The following is a 26,064-nucleotide window of genomic DNA, read 5'->3' as shown; positions in this document are numbered from 1 at the left end:
ACATACATGCAAATAAAAATCATTCATATAAATATTCACTGGAAACTGACAAAAAGTATTGTGACTATTGAAATAGATGTCTAAGTTTTAATCAGAAGAATATTTGTTAGATATGTTTTTCTCATACTGGCCCTGCTTTGGTAGACACAGGTATCAGTATACTATTCAATAGATAATGTGGTAGTCACATTTTTCCAAAAATCTCCATCTGTCTATAAATACTAAATAAAACTTGTGTTTTGGTGCAATATTTGCACAGCTAGCAGTTGACCCAGATCACATTTGTGATTAAATGAGACATTTTATATTACTCAGGGGAAATCCCCAGTTTTGAAACCTGCCAGTCTATCCTCAGACTACTTTTGCTGAGCTGTTGAACCTTATTTCCTGAGTTCCAGGAATTTCTTTTGGACTAGATATATCATGACATTTGTTCATCATTCTGAGTCACTGTTGTCAACTTTTTGTTCATGTGTTGGTATTGCATCCATTCTCTCCGGCGCTGATTTGACATTATCAAACATTTAAGTTTAACATAGAGCTGGCTGCATAATTTTTTGCACACCATTTAACACACTGCAAACTGAATTGCAATTTTCAACCTTTTGGAATTTGCTTTTTACAAAGATTTATGGCAGTGATTTTTTTTCATACAAATGTATGACATTTATTTCATGAAGACATTTCATTTACTTCAGGTGGGAGCAAAATTAGTGTATCAGCCATCTAAACTGGAACCTTAAGCCCCAAGCCAGTATTAAAACAGTTAAATGACCCAGAGAAGGATATGTGTCCTCATCTTTTGCAGCTAGAACTATGCAAGTTTACTGTTCAGAGTCCTGACTCAGTGGCAATTAAATAAACCAGAAAAGGATCTGGCCCTACGATTTGCAGTTGGAGTTCTGCCTGTGCAACCACAAACAATTACTTTGTCAAAAGAGATCATTAATTTTCAGTTTGACCTCAGTCCATGATGGTACAGTAGCCTAATTCTTCTAACAGTGATGTTACAAATAAGGTCTGAGTCAGGGGGGCTGGAAAGGAAAATATTTAAATTGTTCTAAAAACTCCTTAGACTTGCAGTCTAGCTCCTCCTAACTCCACAGACTGCTCCCACATTATCCATTAGGCAATCAAATGTCCAGCGTTTTGAACTTCTTCTTAGTTACAGATACACTTATTCAGTCAGGGAACAGAAACGATACTCTGCGACTAAGGTGACCAGTCATACAGAAATAATAATGAATAGCAAATTACTGTAGCAAACAGTTCATGAACAAACCGTAGGACGAAAGAGGCTAAAATATGTTTGTATAAAGTGTTTGTTGAAAAACACATTTATAACGATTCACAAGAAGAATAAAGGCTGAAATTCATTGATTAAATTGTTCACTGTGAATAGCTCATTCAGGTCTATTTGAAGGTATTGCTGTTATTACAATACAATGCTAGAAAAGCTTTTGTGAACCTATGGACACATCAACAGCTGTCTATGGAAAAGAATTATTATTAGAAAATAGTGTCCCATTTTTAACAGATAACCCAGATTCCAGGATTCAATTAGAATGAAGAGCCCATCTCTACATTCTTGTACATTCAGACATTTGGCATTCTAAGATTTTATATAATGCATCTTAAAGTGTTGTAATTGTTTGTTATTGCTTTTAACTCATTAGCGTAGCAGGACAAGGTCAAACTGCTCCGTAAATATATTCACATTATTATCTATATGATAAGATTCCAGGATTGTCATGCTGTGTATCACTCTGAAGCCTAGAATGTCTGTAGAGTCAGTAGGAAGCGATGGAAGCAGCTATAAGCATGGTTGGGAGCATGTTTTGTTTAGATTATCACCAGGTTCAATATCACTTGGCCCTGTGAAAAACAACTGGAATGTTGAAATCCAAAGGTTCTGCAGCAATTGAAATGTGACAACTGATCAGAAGAAAGTAACAGCTTCATGGGGTAACAAAGAAGTGGTTCTGCCTCCAGTGAGGAGGTAGCATTTTGCACAAACTTTGGGGAACACGTACAAACAGCAACATTGTTCACAGCACATGGAAGCAAGGGCACCCATTTTTGGCTTTTTGCACAAGTGACTTTACAAATTATACCCATGCAGGAGATTTCAGCTACTATTCTATTATAATGTTTCCATGTGTCAGCCCTTCAAGTTTTGGTTCACAGAGGGTTCAATTGTTTTTCTTTTTTACTGGTTAACACGAATATGCAGAGCCTGAAGTCTGAAGAGGCTTGCTTTTAAACAAACTCAGTTTTCACATGGTTAAATCTTGTTGTAAACTCTTGTGTAACATTCATATCTGACAGTTTCTTTCCCCCTCTGCACTGGTTAATACAAGATTGGATGGCACCAGAAATGGAACTAGACTTCAGCTGTGATGCAATAAATAGAACTCCGATTTCAGGAGAACAAATTTTCCTTTGTAAAACTGAGTTATAATTTACTATGTGAGATAAACTATACCATTATGATGAGAGTTTCCCTAGGGAATTACACAGGAGAATTAAGCCTCTGCCAGTCGGTGTGGTAAAGACATCCGAGTGGATATATAAAATAAGTTACAATGGGCTGATTTCCCCCTCCTACTGGGAAAAGAAAAAGAAAAAGAAAGAAAGATAAAACCCTGTGGTTTTCCTCTCAGGAGAAGGAAATTTTAGCACAGAAATTTCCTAACATTGTTCCATCAAATGAGAGAGGATAGGGGTGGGAATAAGGGATAGAGGTTTCCTTGGTATCTCTCGCCCACCCCCAATTGCAGTGTAACAGGCCACGAAGTCTGGTCAAACACCTATAGATCTACAGGGGGCTGCATTGATCCTGAGGGATCAAAAGGATACCATGGAAGGCCTTTGCATCTGCTGAAACTCACTGTAGCCACACCCAGGGGTTAAAGAAGGAACCCAAACCGCAGAGGAAGGTCAGCAGAAAAGATAATTCAGCCCCTGACTGTATTATCATTTCATGTAAACTCTATGGGGAAGATCAAAACAATACATGTCCTATCTGGCCCCATCCAGTTCTGGCTCAGTTCCCCAGTCCAGAGAAGGTGCCTCCAGAGGTGACACAGAGCTGCAAAGGCAGATTAGATCATAGCAGGGAGGATAAAATAAGAGCACAAATGGTTGCCTCTGTGTGCAGTGCAATCGCAGATCTGTGGAGTACAATAACTCCCAATATACTGACATGCAAATTCATGTTAATTCATATATGTCATATAAGACCAATATCTAAACTATAGCATAATAGCATTAACAGCTACACTATATTACATACATTTTTGCTCCACGGTGGAGAAATATAGAGTCACTAAGACTCAGTCCTGAGGCAACAAAACAGTTCTGATCTTGGCAGAACAAATGTCCCATTATAAAGCTAAGATATAATTATGTCAGCCAAAATCTAAAGTAATTATGAGACTTTCCACTAACTGGGGAATTACAGGAGTGTGTAGGTTTCCGCCCTTAATACACAGTCTAGGTTTTAGCTGTCAAATAATTCATATCTCAGGGAAATTTTCCCTTGTAAGTCTGAAGTATTTTATGTGAGCATTAGGGTACATAAGAACGGCCATACTGGGTCAGACCAAAGGTCCATCTAGTCCAGTATCTTGTCTTCCGACCGTGGCCAATGACAGGTGCCCCAGAGGGAATGAACAGAACAGGTAATCAGCAAGTGATCCAACCCCAGTCACCCTTTCCCAGCTTCTGGCAAACAGAGGCTAGGGACACCATCCCTGTCCGTCCTGGCTAATAGCCATTGATGCCTGGCTAATAGCCATTCATATACTCCATGAACTTATCTAGTTCTTTTTGAACCTTGTTATAGTCTTGGTCTTTACAACATCCTCTGGCAAGGAGTTCTACAGGTTGACTGTGCATTGTACGAAGAAATACTTCCCAACTGTCTAATCGCACAAATCCTAACACCCTAGCCCTGCCCCTTCCTGAGGCCCCACCCCCTGCCCCACCTCTTCCCCGAGGTCACGCCCCCGCTCACTACATTCCTCTTCCCTCAGTGGCTCTCTCTCCCCCACCCTCACTCATTTTCACTGGCCTGGGGCAGAGGGTTGGGGTGTGGGGGGGGAGGGCTCTAACTGGGGGTGCGGCCTCTGGGGTGGGGCCAGAAATTAGGGGTTCAGGATGTGGGAGGAGGTTTTGGGCTGGGGCAGGGAGTTGGGGTGAGGGCTCTGGCTGAGGGTGTAGGCTCTGGGGTGGGGCTGGGGATGAAGGGTTTGGGGTGCAGGAGGGTGCTCCAGGCTGAGGGGTGGGGCCGAGGGATTCGGAGTGTGGGAGGGCGCTGTGGATTGAGGCAGGGATGGGGGGTATGGGAGGGGGTGAGGGCTCTGGGCTGCAGGTGTGGGCTCTGGGGTGGGGCTGGGGATGAGGGGTTTGGGGTGCAGGAGACAGCTCCAGGCTGGAGGGTGGGGCCAAGGGATTCAGAATGTGGGAGGAGGCTCTGGGCTGAGGCAGGGGGTTGGGGTGCAGGGGAGGGTGAGGGCTCTGGCTGGGGGTGCACCCCAGGGCTCTGGGGTGGGGCTGTGGATGAGGGGTTTGGGGTGACGGAGGGGGCTCTGGGTTTGGGGGGCCTCAGGGCTGGGGCACGGGGTTGGGGCTCAGGGTTGGGTCTGGTTTTACCTTGGGTGGCTCCCAGTCAGCGGTGCAGCAGGGCTAAGGCAGACTCCCTACCTGTCCTGGCTCCCCACTGTGCCCCAGAATCGGCCAGCAGGTCTGGCTCCTAGGTGGGGGTGGGGAGGGAAGGAGGCTCCAAGCACTGCTCTTGCCCCCAGGCACTGCCCCCTCAGCTCCCATTGGCCATTGTTCCCGGCCAATGGGAGTGGGGAGCTGGTGCTCGGGGCAGGGACAGTGCACAGAGCCCTGTGGCCCCCCCGCCTAGGAGCCGTACCTGCTGGCCACTTCCAGGGTGCAGCACGGTGCCAGGACAGGTAGAGACCAGCCTGCCTTAGCTCTGCAGCACTGCTGACTGGACTTTTAATGGTAAAAAACCGGACACCTGGCAACCCTATGTGAGAGTCAAAAAGACACAAAGATTGGAAAAAATGTTTGTTTTTTCTGACTTTGCCAGCTAGATCAGTGTATCTAAAATAAAGCCTCACTATGAAAAAATGAGTGAAAGTGGCTTCTGCTGAATTTCAGCTTCCTGATCACATTAGAGAGACATAGCCAATCAGAGAAAAACAAGAAATGTATGTAATGTCCACCATATGCTGCAACCTATGTGAAGTGACCAAGCAAACAGGTTCAAATTGTATTTGAATTGAAATACAAAGTTAACTGAGGGCTATTAAAAGTTCAGACATCCAAAGACAGAAGAAAGTTTGCAAAGCACTTTTACAGACCATTCATGATCATGAGCAAAATCTGCTGCTGGTTTGTGGACACTGCTGGAACTTGAACCAAGGCTGATTTCAAGTTCTTTCATAGTTCATATAGCTCAGATATGAAATGTCAGCTGCGTGTCAGTTAGCAGGTCCTTATGTGTTTGAGTGATTATTGCCAAACTGATGGATGAAACTGTGAACGCTGTGAAGAATTCTTCCAGGTCTGCACTTTGTACCATAGATGATAATATATTATGTGGTTTTATTTTGTTGCTTTCTTTCTCCAAACTTTTGTCTTCAGATGTGACATATTAATGAATTGAATTCTGAAATGGAAAAACAACTATGCTTTAACAACTCTGAGGCATATATTTATCAACATAGAATAATATTACCCAAATGACAATTTATGTGTAAAAACCCCTCTGTACTAACTACTAAGCAAAAGAATAATAAAAATCCTATAATATTCCTTTACTAAAATAAAATTAACAGAATATTTTCTTAATTGTTTAATGTCTTACTCCTCTCACTTCATTCCTTTCATCCTTATTTTTCTTGTTTTCCTTTATTCATATTTCATCTCTTGAACTCTTTATCTCTTTAATCCCTATCCTTTATGTTCTTGTTTTATCTCTCATTCCACCATTTTCTTCCATGTTTCCTAAGCCTATCTCCCTTCCCAAGCTAGGCTCCCCAGGCTTCACATGCACTCTGATCCCTTTTCCCTTTCCCCCAGTTCTGTACCTTTCCCATCTCTTTCATTTTCCTTTCAGCAATCTGCACAGAACAATACTAGAAGTAGAGCTGGCAAGCTGACAAAAAAGAACAGTTGGAAAGAAAAGTTTACTCAAAGAAAGAGACATTTCTTTTAAAAAAAGTCTATGAGAAGGTGTTTGCCAAATCATCTGCTTCTTCAAATGTGGAACTTATAGTAATACTATTTCTACAGTGTTCACATGGGGTAGGGAACAGGAAGCACTTTCAGGATGCCAGATGTGTTGAATATAGCTAGGTGGGATTCAAACGTGCAGCAGGACATCAGTAATTCAGCCACAGGTATTATTTCTCATCCATCAGTTATACAAAATAACTATTATTTTACCTCTGTATTTGCACTGGTGACTGCTCCTTCAATACTGTGTCCAGTTCTGGTGTCCACAATTCAAGAAAGATTATGATCAATTGGAGATGGTTCAGAGAAGAGCCATGAGAATGATTAAAGGTTAGAAAAATAGTGATAGACTCAAGGGACTCAGCCTATTTAGTTTAAAAAAGAAAAGTTTAAGGGTGACTTGATTATAGTCTATAAGTAAGGTCCTTTTAATTTGCGATATTGAGGAAATTGTAGATCCCGTAATATTAGGCTTCCACCGCAATTTTGTCAGCTGGGCAGCTAACAGCAGGAGCTCTGCCATTCGTGGGGCTGACAGCGAGAGTCCTGCCATGCACAGGACTGACAGCGGGAGCTCCAGACATCAGCCACCCCGGGCTGATGGAGCTCTGGCCATCAGCCACTGAGGGCTGACAACGGGAGCCCCACTATGCGTGGGACTGACAGCAGGAGCCCCAGTCGTCAGCCACCCGGGATTGACAGCGGGAGTCCTAGCTGTCAGCCCTGCAGCTAAAAAGTGGGAAGGCTGCCAGGCACAGGGCTGACAGTGGGAGCCCCGGACATCAGTCCCAGGTGGCTGGCGCCCAGGGCTTGCACTATCAGCCCCATGCATGGTGGAGCTCGTGCTGTCAGCCCTATGCATTAATGACTGTAATATAGTGGCAGAAAAATGTTTGGTTATCAAAAAAAAATTAGCAAGCATGACATATTTGATTGTTTATATTGTTCAAGCATTTTTTTCTTAAAAAAATAAGTCTTCTCTGGCTTTTCCAAATTACTGCAATTAATAAAGGTCCAGTATTACTTTTCCGAGATTTTCCATGTCTTGTCTGCAACTCATCCACAATTATTTGACAATCATCCCACGATTCAGGTAGGGCCTTATCTATAAGTGACTACATGGAAAACAACTGTTTAATAATGGGCTCTTCAATCTATCAGAGGTATAACATGATTCAATGGCTGAAAGTTGAAACTAGACAAATTCAGACTAGAAATATGGTGTAAACTTTTAACAGTGAAAGTAATTAGCCATTGGAACGAATTACTAAGAGTTGTAGTGGATTCTCCATGACTGACAATTTTAAAATCAAGATTGGATGTTTTCTAAAAGATATGCTTTAAGAATTATTTTTTGGAAGTTCTATGGCCTGAGTTATCCAGGAGGTCAGATTAGATGATCACAATGGTCCCTTCTGGAATCTATGTGAAATTAACATTAAGGGTTTGGTGTAAAATACCAAAAGCCAAGAAACTCAGAAGTTGCACATCTTCATGTATCTTGTCTCATTCCAGAAAGGGTATTATAGGGAGTCTCCAAATAGTGAGATAGGGTACATGTAGTGATTAGTTTCAGGTGACTATGGCAAGATGAGCATAAGAACGGCCATATTGGTCAGATCAAAGGTCCATCTAGCCCAGCATCCTGTCATCCATCTAGCCCAGAATACTGCCAGGTGCCCCAGAGGGAATGAACAGAACAGGTAATCATCAAATGATCCATCCCTGTCTCACATTCCCAGCTTCTGGCAAACAGAGGCTAGGGACAGCATCCCTGCCCTTCCTGGCTAATAGCCATTGATAGACCTATCCTCCATGAATTTATCTAGTTCTTTTTTGAACCCTGTTATAATCTTGGCCTTCACAACATCCTCTGGCAAGAAGTTCCACAGGTTGACTGTGTGTTGTATGAAAAAATACATCCTTTTGTTTGTTTTAAATTTGCTGCCTATTAATTTCATTTGTTGGCCCCTAGTTCTTGTGTTATGAGAAGAAGTAAATAACACTTCCTTATTTACTTTCTCCACATCAGTCATGATTTTATAGACCTCTATCATATCCCCCCTTAGTTGTCTCTTTTCCAAGCTGAAAAGTCTCAGTCTTATTAATCTCTCCTCATAGGCCTAATCATTTTTGTTGCCCTTTTCTGAACCTTTTCCAATTTCAATATATTTTTTTGAGATGGGTGACCACATCTACATGCAGTATTCAAGATGTGGGCATACCATGGATTTATATAGAGGCAATATGATATTTTCTATCCCTTTCTTAATGATTTCCAACATTATGTTCGCTTTTTTGACTGCCACTGCACATTGAGTGGATTTTTCAGAGAACTATCCACAATGACTCCAAGATCTCTTTCTTGAGTGGTAACAGATAATTTAGACCCCATCATTTTACATGTATAGTTGGGATTATGTTTTCCAATGTGCATTACTTAGCATTTATCAACACTGATAAATTGTAAAGGCATATCAGGACTCCCAGGTCTGAACCCCAAGTCTACTGGGCTTATGGGCAGGGGGACACTCCAACACTCCACCTATCATTCTGGTGACAACTGCTTTCTTGGAATCCATGAAGCCCAGCCCCAGTTTGAGGCCCCGCCTCTGAGGTCCTATTGGTGGAGTCCCAGAACAGCTGGTTGGCTTGCTGACCCTACTTAAGCCAGTAACAGGAAGAGAAAGCTGTCTGACCAACTGGGCTCTACTTTGCTTTGGACTGTGTATACCTTGTGGTACCTACTCCCACTCCTTGATTTCCTGGCCTGATGTAACTCCTGGTAGCTGACTTGTGGTTCTGATGTCCAGTTTCTCTCTTGCATCTGACCCCCAGGTATCCTGACTCATGATTCTGATCTCCAGTTTGTCTTCTGCTTCTGACCTCCTGGTATCCATTCCTGACACTGCTGTCTCATGACTGTAGACTCTGGCTCTGACTGATAGGTCTGGCTGCCCAGGAGCTATCTGTGATAAGATATCAGGTTCCTGCCTATCACATGGTAGATCTGTGTGGGATTATGAAATGAAAGGGGAAGTTAATGTAAAGGAGGTCATCTTAGGGAAAGGGTGTGTCCTTTCCCCCTCCTAGCTAGCTGAAGCTGCAGAGGCCTTGATTAGTTAGTATACAGTAGTTTGGGTTGATTTATTTTGGTTTTGAGTTTGCTTTTGGAAATAAAGCAAGCCCTGAAGAAAGGAATGTGAAGTGACACATGTGTAGGTTACTCTGTCAGTCAGTCTCCATTTCCTGAATTAGCTTGATTTACATGGACTTTTAAAAGAATTACAAGAAAACAAATGACTAATTAGGTCAACTTTGGGGCCTTCCAAACTTGACATTGTCCAGCTTACATCACTATGGATTCAGATACTGGAATCTAACAGCTGTGAAGAATAATTCTGTGTCAACTCTCATGACTGTGTGAAACATTTTTCTCTAATTTTTCCTTTATTAACATATAATTGTCATGTACTTATAAGTAGTTCTCTTCCATAACCTCTGCATCATAATTAAACAGTATCTATCCGTGTAGTAACTGGGCCAATTTAAAGGTATAGTATCTCAATCAGTTATTCAAAACACAAACATATATGTCTATATCACTGACTAATTGCTTGCTCCTCTTTTATATCAAAGCTATTTTTCACATATACTGACTTTTAGAGGTGCAGGGCAGAAAGCAGCAGAGTTCGGAGTGAATGACTCAAGTAGTGTTTTCTACCCAGTTTACCTATGATCAGTAAATTACAAAAAACGTAAATTAATAAAGTTTGGTATTTTATTGTGGCTTCCTCTGACTACTAGCAGCCCATCCTGTACATCAAAGTTAGAAAGAACACAATGAGTCACAATCAAAACCAAGAGAATGCTGCATGAACAATTACTGTACATAAATTGCACTCTGGTATTTTATTTCTGTTCCAACTCATTGGTAACACAGCTCATTTCCTTATTTTTTTCCTGCATTTTTCATCCAAAATAGTGAACAGCTCTGTTAATCTGCTCATGGAGCTTGGAATTTTTTTGGACTTTATGAAGCCCTCTACTGGAACATGTTAGGCTACATCCCATTCTTCTTTGGAGCCGTTGTGCAGGATCCACAACAGCTCTGTTTCTGCTAGGCTTTTGCTGCACAAGACATCATTATGCCTACTGAGAGGGTTTCCTTTGAAATCTAGAATCAAAGTATCTCCCAGAGAAAAATCAGCCCTACATGAGTTCATGCCCCCGCTTAGCAGCTCCACACCATTTGCTGTGAAACCAGTGCAGATCTTAATATGTACTACTACTTGCAGAACTGTCCTCTTGAGCCATCAGCCGAGTTCAGAGCAAAGATAGTAGGTCACAAACATCCACACTCCTGAGTACCATATAACATAGAGCCAAATTTGGCCCTTCATTTGGTGCTATTGGAACAGTCATAGTGACTGATCACTCTGGAACTTCATTTTACACTGAATCCCTCATGTGTTGACTGTGGCTAACACTGTTGATGATAGGCAGTATGGCTTAGTGGACAGCGCACTGGACTGGGACTCAAGAGTTCTGGGTTCTGTCACTGGCCTGCTGGGTGACCATCGGCTAGCTACTTCACTGCTCTGTGCCTCAGTTTCCCCATATGTAAAATGGGGATAATGATGCTTACCTGCCTTTGTAAATGATGAAAAACACTCCATAAGCACTAGATATTATTATTATTTCTATTTTGCATCAGAAGCAAACATGCCTGTTTGCTTATCATCTACTTTTATATAGCGTAGTATTTGAGGAACGCAATTCTTTAAGGATGTTGCTGACAAGAATCGGGAATTTATGTTAACATGCTATATGATTTCCATCGGAGGGAAATTAGGTAATGAATTCAAAAGCTAGCTTATTTGCATTGAACAATTACCTATACAGTATAAGAGCTCTACAGATTAGCATGTGTTTTAAGAGCTCCAATTTTCACAGCAACATTGTGAGCTAGAAAAATTTTGATGACAAGCAGCACTAACTGACATTTTTCTCAAGCATTTTGCAATATGACAAAAAAGTGGGAAGTATGATAAAATCAGAATTAGCTCCCCTTCTGAAAAGTTTTGTAAAATCATAATTTTTCCTTCTAGAAAATTAGATGGTAACATAGCAGACATACAATTCAATCTGAAATGTGAAGAGGACAGGAGGTACAAAAAGGATTTCCATATTCTCAGAATAATTACATAATTTTGTATCCAGCTCTGGATATATGTATCTTGAGTAAACATTTCCTTCACTCTTTGTGCCTCTTGTTGTGTGGCCTTTAGCATTCTCTTAACCATTCTCTGCTTCAGTTTATCCATCTGTAAAGTGGGTAGAACAATACCAACCTGGAAGTTGTGCTGCATGGCTTGGAATGATCTAGTAGCTAAAACATAGGGCTTGGGAGTCAGGAAGTATAGGGCTCTGATCCTGCAGTTGATAACATGTGAACTGGCTTTAGAAATCAACGGGACTTCATGCAGGCACAATACCCGGTACAAGAATGGAGCAAAAAGGCGTGTGTCTACATTTAAAATGCTGCAGCTGCACTGCTGTAGTGCTGCAATGAAGATGCTACCTACACCAATGGGAGGGCTTCTCCAGTTGATGTAGGTACTCCACCTCCCCAAGAGGAGTAGCTAGGCTGACAGTATGTTAGTTTAATTGAGTCAGTCAGGAGTGTGGATTTTGCACACCCAAGCAATGTATTATACCGATCTAATTTTCTAGTGTAGACCAGGCCTTAGTTTTGACTCATTCACTGACTTTATGTGTAACTTTAGGTAAGTCACTTATCCACTCTGTATTTTATTTTGCGATGTGTAAAAAGGACCGTAATACTTAAATATTTCATGGAGGTGCTGTGAGGATTATGGCCTGATCCTGGGAAAAGCTGCATGCAGATGGAAAAGGAGTACTTGTGGCACCTTAGAGACTAACCAATTTATTTGAGCATAAGCTTTCGTGAGCTACAGCTCACTTCATCGGATGCATACTGTGGAAAGTGTAGAAGATCTTTTTATATACACACAAAGCATGAAAAAATACCTCCTCCCACCCCACTCTCCTGCTGGTAATGGAGAGTGGGGTGGGAGGAGGTATTTTTTCATGCTTTGTGTGTATATAAAAAGATCTTCTACACTTTCCACAGTATGCATCCGATGAAGTGAGCTGTAGCTCACGAAAGCTTATGCTCAAATAAATTGGTTAGTCTCTAAGGTGCCACAAGTACTCCTTTTCTTTTTGCGAATACAGACTAACACGGCTGTTACTCTGAAACCTGCATGCAGATGGTTCCTTGCACCCACATGGAGCTCACTGAAGTCAACGGGCGTGCACATTAGTGCAGGGGTTCACCCACAGACAGCTCCTTGCAGGATCAGGACTTTTAAAAAAAAGTTTCTGGAAATCCTTGAGTGACAAATTTTAGTGTATAAAACTGCAAATTATTAATATTAATATTTATAAACTGCTTTGGCATCCTTGAATGAAACCATGAAACCTATTATAGCATGTATTATTATTAAGAATAATTAATAATAAAAATAAATAATGTTTTTGTTTGTGAATTATGAGAACATTAAGAATTTCAATCCTTCTCTGCAAAGAAAAGACCTGTACTTTCTCCTTTTCCTCCTTCTCCCACACTAACTAAATGTGGGAGAAAAAAGTAGAAACAGAAAGGGTCATGTTTGCGCCTCAAAATTTGAATATGGTGGTTTTTTTTTCTCTGCCACAGATGCTCCATGCCCATCAGCTGCTGTGTTCTTCTGAAAGAGGGAGAGAGAGCATTTGCTAATAACATGGGTAACCTTAAGTGTAGGCATGCATAAAAATTTGCTGAAAATTGAGTTGTGGTACATGTTCTTATTTTAGATTTGCCCTTGTTAACGTCTTTTTAATAAACAGGTGCACACACTTCCCCAAGCTGTCACTGTTGTTTACCCAGTCTGTACACTTTATAAATCTACTAATGGAATAGATCCAATCATCTTAAGGATCTGCTTTAATAAACCAGACATCAAAGTTTTCATGAAAATACTTTCTTAAAGTATAGTCCTGCTGGTTGTTTGGATACCAGCTTTACAAGCTTTGTTTTTAAAGATAGCACAAGAATAAGAGGCTTCAGTACAATATTTTGTGTAACATGCTTCATAGACATTTTACAGAAAAACAAATGTGGCAAGGAGAGAAAGAGACAGAGATGAAAGGTAGAGGAAGGGGAGGAAAGGTAGATTTCCAACCGAGTTTTGAAATCAAGTACAACACTGATAATATATAGGCATACAAGAAGGCTCCAGATGGCATGAGCTGCGGAGGGGAAAGCTCTTGCACCAACATTATTAAGTTTACTTAAGAAGTGCTCAGGTATTACGGCAATTATACCAGGATAGAGATGAGACTTTGTAAAAGGGCAGAGAAAAGGCTACCGCTATGTGAGTGGCATCACTAAGAAAGCTAATAGTGCGAGACATCAATAAGATAGGCTGGACCGATAATAAAATTACTGATAGCTAAATAGGTAAATATGCTAGTGGTACATTATTAACAATATTTTTGTCTCATGAGCTTACAGGTCACATCACTGGAGACCAGATATTTCTAGTTGTCCGATCCTGGATGGCTAACACTAATTGCAGACAAGCAGAAAATTACTGCAAGTAATACCATGGAAAGAGCTCTGCATTTAATTCTGTAGTGAATGAGCTGCTTGTGAAGTGTCAGACTGAGAATTTAATCCTATATTTATCTAGAGAAAAGTTAGGGAAAGGCAGTGGCAATGCAAGCTTCCCCAAACTATCCTTCCTTACCTAAGTCCAAGTACCCCTGAACTCTAGGGATGAGTAGGCATTATAGTCTCCATATTTCTTCCATACTGCACCTCTTTGCAGACATTGCCAACAAGGTTGCCAATTGTGATGTTTCTGTTATGAGAACAATTGTCCATGTTATGAGATTGTTAATATATTTAATAAAAGCTTCAAAACAGCTGCCATATGGTGACAACTTCTGGACACTGGACTCAAGCCTGTGACCTAAATGTGAAAAGCTCTATAACCCATTACAAATCCCAGAAGCCATCTAGCCCCCACTAATCTGTTTTAAGTGACTGGAACCTAGCTAGCACTTTTGATGACTTCATATGGCTACAAGTTGCAGAGTGCCTCATTAGATCAAAAATCTTTGACTACTCTCTACCTTGCTCTGCTTCACTGTGCCTGACAAGGAACTACACTGACCATGTAGCCTTTACTATTAATGGTGTTCTTTCGGGGAAAAAGAAAACCCCCCCACCTTTTACAGCAGCAGGATTGGCTCTAGGACAGATCCAGTGATTTGCACTGAAAAAAGTAACTAAAGGGCTCACTAGAGGCAAAGTTATTAGGCAAAGCAAATAGTTAATCCCTGTTACACAGAGGTAAAATAGTTGAACTCTAAATTAAAGGCACTCTTTGAGTACAAGAGAAGTGACTCCTTTCTGCAGCTTCCTCAGTACCATCCCTCTACCATAATGCTGTGGTCTTTTTCTTTCTTTAAGTTCTGGGCTCCAACTAATTACTGAAAGGATGTGCCTATTTTTATGTCATTAGTATGCAAATGAGTGAGAGAAGTAGAAAAATATTCGAAAGGAACTGTAACAATATATGTCTACAGACTACTAGCCAATTAAAAACTGGTACTATGATTGCAGACCCCAGCAGAAGACTATGGCCAAAACATTTATGCTTCAGCACCTACAGTTTAACTTTGATGGAAACTGTAAACTCAGCACCTCTGAAAATCAGACCCATGACATCTCAGATTGGCCGCTCAAAAACTGGTGGACACGTTTAAAGATTTTGGCTTTTATTTCTCCATCTCAGTTTCTCCACTCATAAATTGGGGATAAACAACCTTATCTGCCTATTTTCCAAGGTGTTGCGAGGAAAAAAATGTAATGGGACTGATACTTCCTGCAATTTTTACTCAGTGTGAGTCCCAATGGGACACCTGACATGAGGAAAGTCTGCAAGATCAGGTCGAATTTTGTCAAATGTTATATAATACAAATGTTTAGTATTATTATTCTCATAAGATTTTCAGTATTTCCTGCTTCCACTTAGGTTAAAAAAATAGCACGAACTGCCTGTCTTGTGATATTTTGGCACTTCCACTGCTGGATGGTATCAGGAAGTGCAGAAGCACATAACAATGAGAAACAATTTGAAAACAAATTAGCTAAGCTTTTTTGAACCTAAGAAAATATTCAGTTTTGGCTTGAGTGAAGGTTGGGTGAGTTCTTATGCAAACTAGTTTGTTCACCTCTGTTTCCTAACCATAAAATTACAAATGCAGGGAAAAAATGTAATTCCAAAGGAGTCCTGCAGTCCTTAAACAGTTAAATTCCTTGGGAATTTTGCCTTCATCAGCAGGGAAACAGAATTGGGTCCATGAAATTTTACTGATCATGAGCCTCCTTTTCAAAAACTAGTTAATTCTATTTCTACATACTTGTCTAGCTATACTCCAAGACAAAAACTGTGCTAAGATTGAGTCAGGGTTATAAATATTACTTCTATGAAAACCTTTGCCTGCAATATTTGTAAGTTACTGAGGCTGGAGCACAGAACTTACAAAATACTCCACTGAAGTCTTTTCCTGCTCAATCTGTAATGTGTGCCTGATATCTCCTAAAAGTTACAATACCTGGAGAGGTTTGATTGTCCAGAGCTAAGAACATAATCCCCACCCCTCCAAATATACTTGAAAATAATACTGATGATTTTCTCTCTCACACTTTGCTTCTCCTACACCATCTCCCTCTTCATATTTTTGTCTTTCCTATTTGCTTTCTTGCACATGCTGCTTCTGACTACCTTCCCTCCATTCCCTTCCCTCGTGTACAGCCTTATGTAGCTTCTTTACCAGTGCTTAATTTGTGCCAGGGCTTGCCAGGACTCAGCCTCGGCACCTCTAGGTTTGGCAGTTCATAGCCACAGCACCTCTTAGCTTGCTGCCTCAGTTATGAAAGTAAAAAAAATGAGCCCCAGCAACTCTTTCATTACAAATTAAGCACTGCTCTTTACCCCTTTCCTTGTTCTGCTTGCTTTGGAACTCTTCCCTCTCTCCTTTCTTTCTCTCCCCTCTCTCTAGTTCTTCCATCTATTACTTTCTCCTTCCTCTACCCTACTTTACCAAATTCCTTTTGATGCCTCTGTTTCTTTCTAACCACCACCATCACCACCAAATCTCCCCTAGTGTGTCTTCCCTTTGTTTTTCCTCACTAGTACCACTTTGTTCTAGTCTGTTTTGCAGATGCCATACACCAGGGGTTCTCAAACTGGGGGTTGCAAGGTTATTATCTGGGGGTCATGAGCTGGAATGGAAGTGACAGCCTGAGCACCTGTTAAATTAAAGTTACCCCCCCATTTTTAATTTATAAGTAGGGCCCTACCAAATTCACGGCCATGAAAAACACGTCACAGACCATGAAATCTCATCTTTTGTGTGCTTTTACCCTATACTATACAGATTTAATGGGGGAAACCAGCGTTTCTCTAATTGGGGGTCCTGACCTAAAAGGGAGTTGCAGGGGAATCGCAAAGTTATTTTAGGGGGGTCGCGGTATTACCACCCTTACTTCTGCGCTGCCTTCAGAGCTGGGATCCCCGCCAGCAGCCGCCGCTCTCCAGCTGCTCAGTTTTGAAGACAGTGCTGCTCCAGCAGCGCAGAAGTAAGAGGTAGCAGTACCGCAACCCCCACCCCCCGCCCCCATAACCTTGCAACCCCCCACAACTCCTTTTTGGGTCAAGACCCTGACAATTACAACACCATGAAATTTCAGATTTAAATAGCTGAAATAATGAAATTTATTATTTTTAAAATCCTATGACCGTAAAATTGACCAACATGCATTGTGAATTTGGCAGGGCCCTATTTATAAGAGGGGATCACACTCAGAGGCTTGCTGTGTGAAAGGGGTTGCCAATACAAAAAGTTTGAGAACCACTGCCATACACAGTGACTTAGAAGTCTGGTAACATTCCCTTTGTCTGTGGATCTGCTGCAAAGTCTGTGTACTTTGGAGGGACTGTGCTTTCAAAGCATGGAGATGAACAAACTAAACAGGTAGGGGCCGAGGGGAGGAGCTGGCAGATTACTTGGCAAAGAGAGGTAGAAAAGTCCCCGAGGGGGCATATTTCCACTTCTAGCGGAAATCCTGGCAGGCCTGGAAGGAATGGATGCACTGCAGCTCGGCTGACCGCCTACTTTTCAAAGAAATAAAAGGCCAGATGTATGAAAAATAGGGGGCCAAGAAGTCTCAGTCAGTACCTAATTTTGTGGCACACAAATCACAGAGTACTAAATCACACGTGCAGGCTCACAGCCTAGAATCCTTTGCTAAAGTCAGGAATAAATGTGTTCAACATTCATAGGCGACCTGGGACGCTAGGCTCCCACTCAAAGGTGTCCTTTAAATGTGGCACAGTTGGTCACCTTAATGCCAGAGGTAGCTTAGCAGCCAAACTGAACCCTGGCACAGTTAGCCTGAGTCCCCAGAAGCCCAGTGGAGGTGCAATTGTTTCCCCTAGGGCTGAATTTGCCCCCCCGTGTGTATTGTGCGTGAAGTGCTCTGGATCCTTAGGGAGGAGGGCACGCCAACCCTGGACAGCAAAAAGAAAAGGAGTACTTGTGGCACCTTAGAGACTAACCAATTTATTTGAGCATAAGCTTTCGTGAGCTACAGCTCACTTCATCGGATACATACTGTGGAAAGTATAGAAGATCTTATTATATACACACAAAAAGCATGAAAAAAACCTCCTCTCATGCTTTTTGTGTGTATACAATAAAATCTTCTATACTTTCCACAGTATGCATCCGATGAAGTGAGCTGTAGCTCACGAAAGCTTATGCTCAAATAAATTGGTTAGTCTCTAAGGTGCCACAAGTACTCCTTTTCTTTTTGCGAATACAGACTAACACGGCTGTTACTCTGAACCCTGGACAGGTGAGCTATGATTTTAGGGGCTGGGGTGTAACATGAGGGCCCGACGCCTCTAAGGACGGCGGGCAACCGTGGAGGAGCCCAGGTTGGGGCGGCTGTGCCTGCTCAGGGGGGAAGTGCAGGGGGCAGGTTTTCGAGGGAGGCAGCCAGCCTTCTGCCAGGGGTGTGTCCGTGAGAAATTCAGAAACGTCTCCCTCATGCAAAAGCGGCGGCGGGGAAGGGGGCAGCGGCTCCGCGCGACGGGCAAAGGCAGGCAGGCAGGCAGGGAAGGGGCCCGGCGGGCGGGGGAAGCCGAGCCTCCCGCGCGCGGAGGGGAGGGCGGGGCAGGGACGCTAGCACGTCGGTGCCGCCGCCGGCCTCCAGGCGGGATTGAGGAGGAGGTGAGTTCCCTCGGGGGCGGGGGGGCTGGTGAGGAGTGGGGCCGCGTGATGAGAGCGAGCCCGGGAGGGAAGGGGTCAGCGCGGAGAGGCCGCGGCGGCCGGAAGGAGAACGGGGGCAGACAGCGGCTGGGGCGGAGGGGGCCGGGCCCAGGCAGGGCTGCTCTCCTGAGGGGGAGGCGGAGAGCGGTAGCTGCTGGCCCGGGACTGTGTGCGGCGTCTAACGTGGCTCCCCAGCACCTGCCGCTCGCAGGGGGGCTGCTGATCTGGAGGTGCAGCCGCCCCAGCTGCCCCGAAAGTGGCCCCTGAGCGCTGACAGCGGCCTCTAGGCAGGGGGAGCCGCTACTGCTGATCCAGGGGGCAGCCCCCAACATGGCCCCTGTTCCCCCCGGTGGCTGCTGGGGACGTGGGGTTGCAGGCCCCCCGCAGCTCCTCAGGGGCGGCCAGCACCCACAGCTAACGGGCGACTCTGCTCCTGGCGGTCAGGGGGTGCAGGCTCCCCAGCCCCACACAGGAAGCCTCTCAGAGCTGCGGCTTACGAGGGGCCTCAGACTGGGGAGCTGCTGCTGTTTAGCAGGACCCGGGTATGGGTCTCCCATTTGCCATGTGCTGCTCGCAGATATGGGGCGCCCTTGTGGGGAGGCAGGGTCTGAGGCTTTTATAATGATTTCTAAGCAGTACCTCCACTATTTACAGGGCCCAGGTCAAAAGTGGAGTGAAAGAAACCCAGTGCTCTCAAAGGAGGCTGATCAGCTACACACAATTCAAAAGGCTCCATTGTGGGGGGAACTGGGGGAGCTGCTGTAACTCTTGAGGGTGGGGTGTGTGCATTGCACCCTCTTCAGGAGCACAGCATTACTGTGCCACTGGTCAGGGTACTCATGGAAAAAGTTCAGCAGTGTGACATAAGGGGAATTGGTGTGCTGATCGTGTTATATGCTTAGCTGCCTAACTTTGTTTTCCAGCATTCACATACAGTTCATCTCACAGGCACAGGGATATAGAGGAAGGTATTGCTGGCGCTCAGAACATACACAGCTTCCTCAGTAGTCTGATGCAGGCCTCAAGGAGCCTAGACACAGTTCAGTATCACAATGAGCACGTGAAATTATTGTGGTTTTTTTTTTAATAGCTTTTAATGAAAAAAGACTGTAAGCGCTCTGGGGCAGGGTCTGTCTCTGTGAGTTTATGAAGTGCAGTGCAAAATTGAGCTCCAATCTTGAGATGCTACTGTAATACAATTAATAAAATACTAAGCTTTTAAAATAATTACACTATGGACAAGGAAAACCCCCACACCAATCAAACAAAAATCCCACTAAAGTTGAAACCCCTGCAAAAGTATGTGGAATTGTTTTAAAACAAAAGAAAAATGAAAGGAGAATTCAATTTAAAAAATAAATACATTTTAAGATGTGACTTTAAATTAAAACTCTAGCATCAGAAAATATTTCATAATAATAGGATGCTTCAAGAAAAACTTTTAAAATAATCCCAATTAAAGGGAGTTTTTCTGACATAAATACGTTTAGTAGGTCTAACCAGATCTTTTAACACATGACTGTGTGATGATGGGAATAGTAAACTAGAGGAAATGAATGCAAATATGTAAACTTTTTACGAGGAGGAAGGAAGAGTTTGGATGCAGGAACAAGTCCATTATAATGGATGCTGATTTTATTTTGGATTTTTTTTCTGCTCTAGTTCTTAGGTGCTAGCCATACATTAAGTTGGTTTAAAATTTAGCCCAGTGGTTAGGTAAAGATGAGCAGCAGATTGCAGTATTGTGTATAACAATGGGTTGGTATAATTCAATAGAACTGTTTTACTGGACTCTTAACCTTAAGCCTTAACCATGACAGGACTTTCATGTAAGAACCCACATGCAAAGTGCAATATTGAATTTTAATTAGAGCTTTCAAGACCTGAAGTGGAATGTATTCTCATCATTTCCCCCTCCCTTTTAATGTACATTTTTCTTAGAAGCGTAGACTTAGTAAAAATACTTTGGTGTTGGAGATTACATTATATCATGTGTATGAGTTTGTATAATCTCAGTGCCAGAAGTCAGTTTTGATAAAGTAAAATAAGGAAAAATTCAAATCTACAATTTGATTTTAGATTTATATCCCAACAGTGTGTAGAAAGATGAATATAACCTTATATATGTTAGAATCCCAATTGTTAGAATCTCTCTTGCTAATGATTTGCCAGACTGACTCCTTGTCTATTGACTAAAGATTAGCTAAGCATATTTGGTGTTGCCCAAGTAGTCTGGATAATTCAGATTCTAAGGTTTTATTTTTCTTTATGAACTTTGGAATACTTTCATGTTACTTAGTTATGGGGAACTTTTTGAAACTGCACATAAAAATAAATGAATAAATAAAGAAAAACATAACTATGAATTTCACATACTGTTCCTGCATAAGTCAGAGCATAAATTGCATATAGTGCTCAGAAGGAACATATCTGTCTTACGTGGGCATTTTTGTTGATGTGGGCAGAATTTAGATATGCTTAGTTATGTGCAATATTAAAATAAATACACTGAGAATCTATTCTAATATTAAATATTATTGCTAACAATAGGAATAATGGGGCCTTAATCTTGATTGGGCCCTTTGGATGTTTCCATAGTAGTAATAATTGTAATGTTGCATATGAAACAATGTAATATGAAAGCAATAACAAAATAAGTCAGAAAATTACAAGACCTCAAAAGTGTGGGTATCTGGTCCTTGTTAGATTGGCTGTACAATATATCTAATTTCAAAAACAGTCAAACACGGGGATGGGGGAGAACGAGCTATAAATAATTCTCATTATATATGATTCTAAGAATCTTGGCAGTGCCAGTGACATGCTACCAGTATTTTAACAAGAAGCACCAGTAAAAATTCCCTCATTTGAGTGTGATAAATCCTGTGTACCAAATCTGCAAGGGACAGCAAAATCATGCTAATCTTTGGTGGCAGAATTTTTAACAGCAGGCTCTTGAGAACCTCCCCCACTTAAGGCATCAGTAGGCAGTGCAGTTAACAGTGATAATGCACAGCTTTACTGCTATAAGAACACATATCCCAGTGTTAATGTCACTTCTGAATAGATATATCTCAAAGTATGTGTCTTAAATGTACACCTTAGCTATCCATATTGCTGCACATCAGATGTGAAAGTAAAAATAAATGTGTGAAGCTTCAAACAGATTTATATGGATTTCTGCAAATCTGAAAACCACATCTCCAAACTATCTATTATCCCAAATATATACACACACACACACACACATGTTTTTAGTTGACCTTCAGTGTTTCCTACAAGCAGGAAATCAAAGTTCTTATCTATTTACAAATGACAATAAACAGGCTTCCCTATACTTAAAATATGGCCAATGCAACAGATTTGGGATATGAGTAATTATGTGGTGTTCAGATGAGGGATGGAGGACTATGAAAGTGTAATTTATCAAAGAAATACAGTATTTAGAATAAATGAATGAGGTTAGTACCTATTTGTGTTAGCTTGTGCCCCCCAAAACAGTAATCCACAGGATTAAGATAAGAGGAGCACAATCAGCTGTGGGGCTGTTAGATTTTAAAATAAGGCTACTGCCATAATAATAGTACTGATAGATGAGAAGTATGATTATCCAAAGTCTTCTCACCAGTATTACAGATGCTTCAAGATTTAATGCTATCCTTGTAATTTATTAAACTAACCTCAAGCAAGTAAGTAAGGGTGGACATATCACTGTGTTAATGATAAGCGTGAGAAATAAAGGATTTGGATGTTTTAAGATTTTAAATCTTTCTCTCGTTCTCTCACACATGCACATACACACAGAGTTATAGATTAATAACACTGAAGATTTAACTGTTCATACGTCACCTGTAGCATTATATTCCAGTTTTGTAATGGGACTACTTCTAGGGATTTAGGTGCCACAAACTGTTCAACTACTTGGCCCTCTGAGGCTGACAGTAAAAGTGCTAATAGCAATTATGGTATTGGTAATTTTCTAGGAAAACTGTCCACTATGAGCTAGAGTGCAAAGGCATGTTCAAAACCACTAGTGAAAACTTTCTGAAGTTTTTTTGTTGAAGAATTGCAACTTTTCGGTCTGTCCAGTCTGACCAATGTACAAGGCAGAGGGGCATTGCTGGCACATGATGGCATATTTCACATTGGTAGATGTGCAGGTCAAACTGGACAGTCTCTACGTAAAAGAATAAATGGACACAAATCAGATGTCAGGAATTATAACATTCAAAAACCAGTCGGAGAACACTTCAATCTCTTTGGTCACTCGATTACAGTCCTAAAAGTTGCAATTCTTCAACAAAAAAACTTCAAAAACAGACTCCAGTGAGAGACTGCTGAATTGGAATTAATTTGAAAACTGGATACAATTAACTTAGGCTTGAATAAAGACTGGGAGTGGATGGGTCATTACACAAAGTAAAACTATTTCCCCATGTTTATTCCCCCCACCCCCCACTGTTCCTTAGAAGTTCTTGTCAACTGCTGGAAATGGCCCACCTTGATTATCACTACAAAAGGTTCCCCCCACCCTGCTCTCCTGCTGGTAATAGCTCACCTTAAGTGATCACTCTTGTTACTCTTGCAATGTCTTCTGCAATTTCCACAGTATGCATCCGATGAAGTGAGCTGTAGCTCACGAAAGCCCATGCTCAAATAAATTGGTTAGTCTCTAAGGTGCCACAAGTACTCCTTTTCTTTTTGCGAATACAGACTAACACGGCTGTTACTCTGAAACTCTTGTTACAGTGTGTATGGTAACACCCATTGTTTCTTGTTCTCTATGTATATAAATCTCCCCACTGTATTTTCCACTGAATGCATCCGATGAAGTGAGCTGTAGCTCACGAAAGCTTATGCTCAAATACATTTGTTAGTCTCTAAGGTGCCATAAGTACTCCTTTTCTTTTTACAACTATCATGGAATCTCGTTGGAACATGGAGCTAGCCACCATGCATCCTGTTTTTATAATGTATGACTTTTAAAAAAGTTTAACCATGCAGTATGCTTTTAGAAAGTCATTACCCAGCCATGGTGGTTTCACTGTAGCACTGATATCACAGTAATCACAGTGCTGTTCATATTGTACATTTAATTCTGTAGCAAAATATTATCATTATTATTATGTTGTCCTGGGAGTAGATTGTCAGTAGAGAAGAGAGAAATGCACTTGTAGGATGTGTGCACAATCTTCTCAATGAGTCAGAACCTCTGGAAAGCAGTAGCCACTGGTGAAGAGCTAATTATTCCATGTAAAATTATATAAGGAGCCCTAGCCCTGACTCTACCTCATTTCCTTTCCCATGACAGTAAGTTCAGAAATCTCAATTCCTTTCTCCTTATTTCTCTGTACTATATATTTTATTTACTATTTCTTATATTAAGTGTTATTTGCTGCTGTTAAAAAAATAACAATTTGTTTAGTATTAAATATTTCTAGTTAGAATTAGGCTCTACATAGTCATCTAATTTGAACATTTTGATTTGCTTTCTAGCTTCAGATTGATCATTTCCTGTTGCCTTTCCTGTAACTTGACTTCAGTTCCCCAGTAGAGGATTTGTGTGCTTGGAGTTTAAATGCTTCATGTGATTGTGATGAATTATTTTCTGACCATCTTTTCCACTGCCTTTGCTGTTTAGAAAAAGACATATATCAATGGCCCATTTGGGCCTGCAAGGAGCAGGAAAGTCACTTCCTTTTTTTTCATGATAGAGAGGGCGAATCACTCACAGCCCAATCAGACTGCTTCCACTTTAGAGTAGTCTTGGCAGAGTGCTTTAAAAGCACAAAAGGAATAAAGGAAGCAGTTTGGATCTGATGTGAGTTCCGAAGGTTCCCTCAAAGAAGCCAAGGAGATAATAGTTGCAGACTATTGAAGGAACCAGGGGCTGTGGCACATAATAAGAGAAAAGTGCTGTGAATCTGAGCATTCTTCCTGTTGCATTAAGATACAAAGAAGCACAGTAGGAACAGATCCAAGGTTGCATCATTGCAGAGAAAGTCTCAAAATTTTTAGAAACAGTTGCAGGTGATAGCTTATTGTCAAGTATCTCAGTTCCTCATGAGATGCTGAACATAAAATTCTGTCTGTATTGACTACCTTGTCAGATCTGGGTACTGAGTCAGTTTCATGAAGGGGTTTGATACAGCCTTGATTTACAGTGCATATTTATGAGGGATTATCAGAAGATAGACCCTCATAATCTTCTGCTTCCTCTGTGCAGCTCTGCAGGGTTTCTCACCCTTCATATCTTGGGTCCTTACAGTTGATCTCATTTCTTCCAGGAATAGAATTTAAGGTTAGATCCAGGGCTTTCAGATCTAGGGAACTCCTCCCTTGAATTATTCCCTGAAGATGTCTGTAGAGACACGCTCTTTATTAAGATAGCCACATCTTTTTGGATGTCTAAATCAAAGGGACAGGTTGCAGGGCTCTCCCTGTTCGTAGGAAACCTGTGTTTCTTGGCTCTATTAGTGAATGTGGGCTCTGAAAACACAAGATTATTCTGATAAACAGCATAAGGACTAAGTTCAATAATTTTCCATTTGAGGAGACTATTTTCTTCACCTCAGAGTTAGGGTTGGCTCATTCTTTGGATAGAGGGAAATTGACCCAATACAAACAGATTCCAGAGGAATACTGCTTCTTGTTAGAGAGCTCCTGAATACCACAAATCTGATCAGAAGCAGTTTTTCTTAAAGCAGAAAGAGAAGCAGCAGAAACAGAAAACAACTTTGTTGGCAACTTGAGATCCTTTTATTATTGTCTTGAGACAGCTAGTTTGGTGTGGCACCTAATAACTTCAGCCAATTGTGGCATTTATTCCCCCTCGCTATTCTCCTTTTTGGAAAATTGGTCAGGTGTCATAGAGTGGAATTACCTTGGACAGGTGGCTACTAGAGATAATTCAAATAGGCTGTTCCATCAAATTCCACTCTGTGTCTTCTCCAAACCCTTCATCACCATCCTGCTTCAGGGATCCTTCTCATGAGAAAGTGCTGAGAGACAATGTGACCTTTCTTTTCCAACTGAGAGCAACAGAAGAGGCAGTCCTCTGGCACTAAGAGAGGAAGGGTTTCATTTCTCACTATTTCCTGAAGCTAAGATGAAGTTCCATGCTAGAGTCAATAAAATTGAACAAGTAGATTAAAAAGAATCAAATTCTGTAAGGTGACACTACCATTATTTTATCGGGGTTGCCGGTAGCATATGTATGTATGTAATCTTAAATTACATGATCATGTACTGTTTTTTTTCCGTAAGACACCAGTCTCATTATATATAGAATATATAGAAGATGCATAGTTCATCCATTGGAAGAGCACTAGAGAGAACTAAATAAGTCTCCTAAATTGTTTGAAAATAAATTTGGGGGTAAAACATTTTGTTTAG

At 41.5% G+C, this 26,064-nt stretch overlaps 1 protein-coding gene across 1 annotated transcript in view; it reads left to right on the top strand.

The window, feature by feature from the left end:
* The first annotated feature begins 18,554 nt into the window (after window positions 1–18,554).
* GTDC1 (glycosyltransferase like domain containing 1) overlaps window positions 18,555–26,064 on the top strand; it is a 291,732-nt gene continuing 284,222 nt past the window's right edge. The window contains exon 1 of the mRNA XM_074967297.1: window positions 18,555–18,630. The gene's annotated coding sequence lies outside the window, so the exon portion shown is untranslated. The remainder of the gene's footprint in view (window positions 18,631–26,064) is intronic.

Source organism: Natator depressus, chromosome 11 (genome assembly GCF_965152275.1).
Source record: "Natator depressus isolate rNatDep1 chromosome 11, rNatDep2.hap1, whole genome shotgun sequence".
Classification (NCBI taxonomy): domain Eukaryota; kingdom Metazoa; phylum Chordata; order Testudines; family Cheloniidae; genus Natator; species Natator depressus.
Note: the sequence above shows the minus strand (reverse complement) of the source record. Positions and strands in the feature narration are given on the sequence as shown.